This window comes from Saimiri boliviensis, chromosome 8 (assembly GCF_048565385.1).
Source record: "Saimiri boliviensis isolate mSaiBol1 chromosome 8, mSaiBol1.pri, whole genome shotgun sequence".
Taxonomy (NCBI): Eukaryota; Metazoa; Chordata; class Mammalia; order Primates; family Cebidae; genus Saimiri; species Saimiri boliviensis.
Genome location: NC_133456.1, coordinates 116,694,432 through 116,703,495, shown reverse-complemented (window position 1 = coordinate 116,703,495; position 9,064 = coordinate 116,694,432). Strand labels below are relative to the sequence as shown.

General features: G+C 42.3%; 1 long non-coding RNA gene across 1 annotated transcript; it reads left to right on the top strand.

Moving 5' to 3' along the window:
• Positions 1–1,416: 1,416 nt before the first annotated feature.
• LOC120367556 (uncharacterized) lies at positions 1,417–2,192 on the top strand. The gene is made up of 2 exons (XR_005581905.2): positions 1,417–1,709; positions 1,945–2,192. It is a non-coding gene; the product is annotated as an uncharacterized LOC120367556 (long non-coding RNA).
• The last annotated feature ends 6,872 nt before the right edge of the window (positions 2,193–9,064 follow it).

Genomic DNA, 9,064 nt, shown 5'->3' with positions numbered 1-9,064 from the left:
TATCTTTATTCTCTAAACCAGGCATCCCCAAACTTTTTACACAGGGGGCCAGTTCACTGTCCCTCAGACCGTTGGAGGGCCGTCACATACTGTGCTCCTCTCACTGACCACCAATGAAAGAAGTGCCCCTTCCTGAAGTGCGGCGGGGGGGCGGATAAATGGCCTCAGGGGGCCGCATGCAGCCCGCAGGTGGTAGTTTGGGGACACCTGCTCTAAACACTGGCTAATATTGCAGAGCCTGGAGGCAAGTTTATGTCTTTCTTTTAAAGGTGCTTATCAAAATATAAAGCATTATTTGAAATCAATGGAAAGGAGATTTTTTTTTTTTTCTGAAGATAGTGTCTGGCTAATCTCGAAAAAGACAGAAGACATTTTCTGAGAATCCCACTGGGAAAGACAGATTCTTTATAGGGGCAGAAAAATAAAGATCTGTAGACAACCAGAGCTGACGTGAATGGAACAGTTCAGAAAAGACACACAACGTCCCAACGGGAGGCTGCATTCCTGGAAAGTCAGAGTATCACACAGCTGGCAGGTGGAAACCCTTAGACGTCTCATGTCTGCATCAGAGAGTCTGTCAGGGAGGGTGGTGGCCTAAGATGTCGTGGGCACAGATGCTGTCAAATATTTTGAAGTAGACGGGTGTGATGGCTCACACCTGTAATCCCAGCACTTTGGGAGGCTGAGGTGGAAGGACTACTTGAGCCTAGGAGTTTGAGACCAGCTTGGGCAACATAACACTATGTTGAGACCAGCTTGGGCAACATAACACCTTGTCTCTACAAAAAAATTTATAAGTTAGCCAGGCATGGTGGCACCCACCCTTAGATCCAGGCACTTAGGAGTCTGAGGCTGGAGGATTGCTCGAGCCCTGGAGGTTAAGGTTGCAGCAAGCTGTGATTGTATCACTGCACTCCAGCCACTGCAACATAGCAAGAGCATGTCTCAGAAACAATAACAACAACAAAACCACCAAAAACCAACTAACCAACCAATCAAACAAACAAACAACCAAACAAACAGCCAGCCAACCAACCAACCAACCAGTCAACCAACCAACCAACCAACCAACCAATCAACCAACCAAACAAACAATCAAACCAACCAACCAGCCAGCCAACCAACCAACCAACCAACCAACCAACCAACCAACCAACCAACTAGCCAACCAACCAACCAACCAAACAACAAACCAACCAACCAAACAAACAACCAAATAAACGATATTCTAGCATTTGCCTAAAGTGCTCCCAAGGCTCCCTGGCTTAGACCAACACCAGTTCGAGGAAGGCCTCCTGCTCATCCTGAAGAGCTCCAGTAATCCCTCGTTCAGAGGATGGGATTACAAGGATTTTTCTGAGCAGCTGTTATGCCCCAAGAATGCTGCCAGGGCTTGTCCCGTGGCCTCTGAATGTGAGTAGCAGTGACATTCCAAGACCTGGAGAGAGGCCGCCCGAGTGGAATTTTTCTTGGTCACTCACACGTGGTGCAGTCTGAGGCACATTATTTAACCCACATGAACTCCAGCTGGCAACCTAGAATGCGGATGATGCTACTGTCTACCTCGTGGGTTATTATTACCTTATGGAGGACAAAAGAAGCCAACCCATGTACAATGCACCACTCTCTACCCAAGGCTGAGAAGGGTTCACCGTAGTGGCTTCTGTTTTTGATGCTGTGTCAGTAAGTCATCAGTTTAATGAAATGAGGTAAGTATTACATCACCCTCAGTCCAGAGGAAACTGTCTGATCCAAGGATGTACATCTGCAGGAGGGCAGCAGAGGAGGGTGGGGCCCACTGGATCCCTCGTAGTTTCTGAGACCCAAAGGCGGTTTCTAGAGTAGCTCTTGAGGACAACAGTCGTCATACTGTAGGAACTCATAGGAAAGGCTTTGAGAAGGATTAAATGCCTCTGTGTTTGAATTCTGTGTATTCCACCTCAGCAACACCTGAGCCCTCTACCTGGGACATGTGGATGAGATTCCTGAGAAGGAAGCTGGGCGGTTGTTTCTTGGTTTGGGGCAGAGGAGGAAGTGTTATATACGGTGTTGAGAGGCTGGCCGTGGACCTCACCTTTCCTCTGTATGACTGTCCTTCATGTGATAGGACCACACTTGTCACCATCATACCTGCATCCCAGGGTCAGTCTCCACCTCATCCAGAGGCGGTTAATAAATGCTCCTTTAATTGATGTCAAACAAGTTTTTATTATGTGTAAGAACCATTTCTAAAACCAAGTATTTTTTTTTTTTTTTTTTTTTTTTTTGAGATGGAGTCTCCCTCTGTTGCCAGGCTGGAGTGCAGTGGTGTGATCTTGGCTCACTGCAACCTCTGCCTCCTGGGTTCAAGCGATTCTCCTGCCTTAGCTTCCTGAGTAGCTGGGATTACAGGCACTCGCCACCACGCCCAGTTAATTTTGTATTTTTAGTAGAGACATGTTTTCTCCATGTTGGTCAGGCTGGTCTTGAACTCCAACCTCAGGTGATCCGCCCGCCTTGGCCTCCCAAAGTGCTGGGTTTACAGGCATGAGCCACCTCGCCCAGCCTCTAAAACCAAGTCTTAGTGTCCCCTTTATTGTGGTCAAAAATGTTTAGAATTATAGATAGATAGTCACAAAACATTGAAATCTCTATTGTCAGATTATCAGATCTATTTTATATTAGTTTGTCAATTTCTACACAAGATTATAATCTTGTGTAGGGAAGCCATTGGGTTTATTAATTTTTGCTTCAGTAAATTTGCATATCACACTTTTTTTTTTTAATTTACACCCTCAGAAGACATTCTTGCTATTGGATTAAATTTAAAATTAAAAGGATTAAGTAAAAATTTAAAAATTACTAAAAAAAATCACGATTGATAGTCTTTGAAGAAAATATCCAAAAGTTTAAGATGATAGTCTTTGAAGAAAATATCCAAAAGTTTAAGAGACTTCAGTGGTTGTATAGAATCACAGAACAATTAGTATATTTAGTCAACAGTTGTCATGTATATATACCAAATTGGTTGAATTAATGATGCCATTTAGTATTAAGTGAATTTTAACTTTTTTATTCTAATTAATAAAACTTTGAGCTGGGCGCAATGGTGCACACCTATAATTCCAGCACTTTGGGAGGCCGAGGCAGGCAGATCACAAGGTCAGGAGTTCGAGACAAGCCTGACCAACATGGTGAAACTCCATCTCTACTAAAAATACAGAAAATTAGCTGGGCATGGTGGCACATGCCTATAATCCCAGCTACTCAGGAGGCTGAGGCAGGAGAATTCCTTGAATCGGGACCCCCAGGGGTGGGGTTGCAGTGAGCCAAGACGTTTCAAAAAAAAAAAAAAAAACTGTGTGTGAAACCTATCTTAAATATCTGTTATATTGAACTAAAAATTAACCATGATATAAACACAAAACTTCCTACATATATTCCTCATAACTATTTTATATACTTAAGAAAATTGTATTCCATACGTGTATAATTGAATCTTTGTTATTCTAGCATCAGTTATACATCTGTAAAAGTAAATTTTAAACTTGTTCAAATTAACAATTTCCGATTGTTTATTAAATCTCTTAAAAATGTATTAAGTCTGCTAATAAGTATTAGTAACTATATAAATACACTGACCTACTGAGTAATATTAAACCACTTGTTCAAGTTTTCCTCTATGAGGGATTTGAAATTGACACTGACCTAACTGTAATTTACTTCTCAGGAAAACAAAATTTAAATAAACAATTTCCTCTTCCTTCCTCCAGTACATAAAATATATACATTTTTTAAAAATCAGGCCGGGCGCAGTGGCTCAAGCCTGTAATCCCAGCACTTTGGGAGGCCGAGGTGGGTGGATCACGAGGTCAGGAGATCGAGACCATCCTGGTCAACATGGTGAAACCCCATCTCTACTAAAAATGCAAAAAGTTAGCTGGGCATGGTGGTGCGTGCCTGTAATCCCAGCTACTCAGGAGGCTGAGGCAGGAGAATTGCCTGAACCCAGGAGGCGGAGGTTGCGGTGAGCCGAGATCGCGCCATTGCACTCCAGCCTGGGTAACGAGAGCGAAACTCTGTCTCAAAAAAAAAAAAAAAAAAAAAAAAAAATCAAACCACTTCCTGAATTTTCAAGTCTTTTTTTGAGATTGTTCAGTTGTTGAGTTATGATTTTTAATTAAGAAGAAACTAGTCACTTAATTAGTTAGCTGCTTGTCAACGGCAGGCAGAAGTTCTATCGACCGTTTCCAGAGGGAGCCTATTTTACAAACAACGACATTCAGCAAAAGCAAGTTTACAAATTATGGGCTGAGGACAATGGGGCAGAGATAAGCTAGTCTATTAAAAGCAGGAAAACACAGAGGCTCCACTCTGCTTGCTTCCAGGACTTCCCCATGGACATTCCTGCTTTGCGGCTTAGTATTCCCCTCGAAGCATGGATGCCATTGCTTACAACACAGCAGTGGCTGGACTTGCTACTGATGCTCTCTTAGGGAATCCTGGTGGGTTTAGTATACATGGCAGACCCTGTACATATTTAAAAGGTATGGGTCTCACAGGTTTTTAAATCTGTGCCACAGAATTCCAACATGCCAGCTACTCTCTCATTAATGCCTGTCAACAGCAGCATGGCACTGCCTTTTTTCTTCCCATCTTATGTAGATTATAGTGTGGCCTCAATTTTTTTCTTGTATTCCTGCAATACCTAAATACCTTCTGGAAAACTCATACTTATTTTTTAAGGTATCTATGTTCATATGCATTTGCATCCCTAGCTCTCTTTTATTGTAAAGCGTTCATATCTAGGGCTAGAGTAAACATGAAATTGTCTGATATTTTTGACTTTGTTTTAAAACTGCATGGGTTGGAATATCTTCAATCTTAGCTTCATGGAAAATAGCATTTCTACATTTCCTGGATTTGATCCAACTCTGTTAAATTGAAAATCGGAGCCACACAACTTCTCAAGCCCACCAATGCTCAAAATTGGGACTAGTGGCTTACAATTACCCAGGGGAAAATTCCACTCTAAAAGAACTCGGAATCACCCTCACCAAATAAGGCATTCCTAATCCAACACTTCTCCAATACTTAAGTCCACACTGAAATAAAGCTTTCATTTGAGAGCTGTCTTACGTACACACTCATTTGTTATTTGTTAGTATTATTTGTATTGTTAACTGTCAGGCTAAGTAATTTAGTGCTTTTCTTCCCCCAACAAAATAATACACTCACAAGACATACACGTATGCACAAATTTCACATGTAATCAAACATTTCTCTACTTCTCTGACAAATTGTCAACCCTGTTTCAGCCATATTGAGTTAATTGAAGCACTAAGTTGCCAACCCAACTATTTCTAGCATTTGCTGAGGGTGACAATTCCTCGGAGAAGGGAACACCTGTCTAGTAAAGGGCTTTGGTTCGAATCCCTGCTTCACCAGTTCATACCTCAGTTCTCTGTGTCTTGGTTTACTTATGCAAGTGATGGCACGTATCTCCTAGATTTCTTGTAAGGATAGAATCAGTTAACATATTCAGAACGATTAGAACAATGGCATATAGCAATTGCTGTCTTTGTGCTGGTTTTTCATCCTCCCAAATTAAAAAACAAAAACAAAAAAGCAACTCATCATCTCAGAATTATCCAGAATGGTTTAAAAATTAAATTTAAATCACATCACTTGAACATTTCTATGTAACATATGTATTTCATGTTTTCATGCCTGACGGTGTCCTTCTGAAATCTGTGAGTGGCTTCAATCATTCTTGTTAGTTCAGTAGTGCTCTGCAGTAATTTCTTGACATTTCTCAAACCTAAGTTATTCTCTGGGAATTTTCTTCTAGTTTCTAACTCCCAGACAGCAGAGCTACACAAATAATTTTGGGAGCCCCCAGAGTCATTCATTCTCTTGGTTTAAGCTAGGCAAAAGAAACTCAGGGTCCAGTTCTGAGATGACACTATTTTCTAGAATGATTCATTTATCGACTTGGGTCAGAGTCATTTCTGCATTTTACCCCACTTTAAACATTATTTCTTCTAAATGCAATGCATCACAAATCCTCCAAGCTGCCTGTTAGGCGGCTCAGAGAAGTGAGAGGGCAGATAATGTCCATTAGATGAGGTATAATGGTGACATGAGTCTAATAAGAATACATTGTGCTTCTAGTGTATTCAAAATGCTTAAATTGCATTATTATAATTTTGTCAGCATTTACTCTAATGGACTGAGAGAATTAACGTGCTGCAGATATGTATATTTTGTGTAACTATCTTGTACCTTTCAGTGTATTTCTTCATTCAGCACGGATGTGGAGGCTGAGCCTGGCCTGGCCACTGGACATACAAACGAAGCAAAAATAGTCCAGGAGAGATACAGTAAGAATGGTTGGTGCAGCAAGGCAAGAGCGGGGCTGGGACAGAAACACTGCCCTGGGGCTGCGGGCTGTGGGAGCTGAAGGGGGTGCTACTGGGGTGGGATTTGCCAGGGTCAAGGGTCGGGGGGAGGTGACGCTGTTGAGGGCAGCTGTCCAAAGCGAGGCTAACAAGGCATGGCACCCTCAGGCCTCTGTGTGCCTTATTCATGGGTTCAAACCCAAGACCAGCCTAAGGAAGACAGCCCACACCGAGACTAGAGAGGTGGGATGGGGCTGACCCAGGGTCATGAAGGACTGGGTTCAGCTTGAGGACGGGCAGCATTTGCAGGATTATACAAAGATGCAGTGTAACCACGCTGGTGTTTGAGAAAAGTGCAACGAAGATGAAAATAGCTGAAGTGCTGCAGCAATAGCAGCTTCATGGGTGTGAGGGAGCTCGGGTTCTGACTGCTTCATGCACACAAGGAACAACGGGGCCATTTGGAGGCCAGGAGAGGCCACGCACTGCCCCAAGTGCCTGGCCTGAATCACCTCACTAAAGTCTTCATAGCTGTATGAGGAAGACCTTCTAAAACCCTCCCGTTTTAGGCTGGGTGCGGTGGCTCACGCCTGTAATCCCAGCACTTTGGGAGGCCAAGGTGAGCGGATCACAAGATCAAGAGATCGAGACCAGCCTGGCCAACATGGTGAAACCCTGTCTCTAATAAAAATGCAACAATTAGCCGGGTGTGGTGGTGCACACTTGTAATCTCAGCTACTAGGGAGGCTGAGGCAGGGGAATCACCTGAACCTGGGAGGTGGAGGTTGCAGTGAGCCAAGACTGTGCCACTGTACTCCAGCCTGGTGTCAGAGAGAGACTCTGTCTCAAACAAAACAAAGCAAAACAAAACCCCTCCCGTTTTACAGAAGAGGAAACTGATGCCCACCAAGGCTGGGTAATTCAGGGAAGGTCACAGCCAGGGTGAGCAGTAGACTCTGTCTGTAGCCTCTTCCCCCATGTATCTAATGACAAACCCAGAGCTTCCAAAGAACCTAACACAACCTGCTGTAGAAGAAAAGTGGGAAGAGGCTCTTTCTCTGGGAAAGAAGAGAGGACAAAGCTCATTCAAGTTCGACAGCCCGGAGCAGTGGCTCACACTGGTAATCCCAGGGCTTTGGGAGGCCAAGATGTGAGACCCTGTCTCTATGAAAAATGTTTAATATTTAAAAAAACAAAAAAACAAAAAACAACAAAAAAAAAGTCCTGAATATTCCACAGGGCCAAACACCTGGGGCTTGTCATGAAAGGCAAGGCAGAGGGTTGCTCTTGTCTACTCAGCCACTCAGGTTGGTGTGGCAGGCACACATAGTACAATCCTGTTCAGTTAATTACCAGGAACCACAGATTTGACTCTGAACTTCCTTTTTTCACTAGAACAAAGAGGAAATAAGTGTACTTGCAAGAGATCAAGAGTTGAAAACAAACCTGTTGCTCAGTAGAGTCGCCAACTTTTCTTGGCTCTAAGACCTGTGAGTAGCATCTCAACAGGCCTCCGACCACAGGGGTCAGAGCACAGCACCCCAAACACCCCCACGGGTGATGTCATCACAGGTCGCATGAGATACCTCGGTTTTCTTGTTTATTGTATTATCACACACACACACACACACACACACACACACACACGCATGCAAATTTTATGGTATACGTATATGCACATATATGAAAGCCACAAAGACACTAATAAAGTATCTCATTATGCATTGTAAAAATTAGAACTTTGCCAATATTTTGAAGTCTTTAGTTTTTCTTTCTGATAGCATTCCCCTTTATACTTGCTGAAATTTTGTGCTTATTACTTGCTTGACTTATAAAATATTTTTATCTATTTCACAGGCAATTTTTTAACAATATATTATCTACTTTTGTAAGTTTTGAGCTTCATATAAATGGAATTAGTCTACTTGTATTCTTCTGTTAATTCTTTTTTCAACGTTAAATTTTCATATTTACCTATGTTGCTGACTGTGGTAGTTCATTCATTGTCACTGCTGTGTGGTATTTTGTCATATTTATATAGCACATTTTATTTTTCATTCTCTTGTCAATGAACAGTAGCCTGTTTCTTATGCAGCAATGTAGGCAAAGAAATAACACCAAGCATAATTTTCTTTAAAAATTCAAAACAATGTGGCTCAAATGTACAGCTTTCTGATAGTCTGTATTCAGAGTATGGTTTAGAATATCTGAAAGGATAGAATTACCCCATATCTTCCCAGAATTCCCAATGCATATGCCTTTCAAACAACCAGCAGAAACCTAGTGATGATATTGTCTGACAATATTAGAATGCACAAATTCTCTTTTGCGAATAAGAACTCTATTTACTGTTATGTTAACCAAAGTGGAAGGCAAGATTTATGTTTCCCCACGAAGATGAAGAAACTGACTAGAACATCGCCTAACTGAAAGGCTATTTAATGCTCCGACGGTGAACCACTGCAAACAAAGACACCAAGATGGGTGGCCACAGCCACAGCAGTCAAGCCAGGAGATGTATCTGTAATAATTTTCTTATGGAGATTTTTCAAAACAGGGATTGCCAATTCTCTCCGGCTTTCCTAAAAATGAGAACAAGACCCCTGAATCACATACCCAGAAAATGTCTAATTGTTGGCAAGATACCAGCCGCATAGGGCCCTCCAAGATGAACCAGACACAAA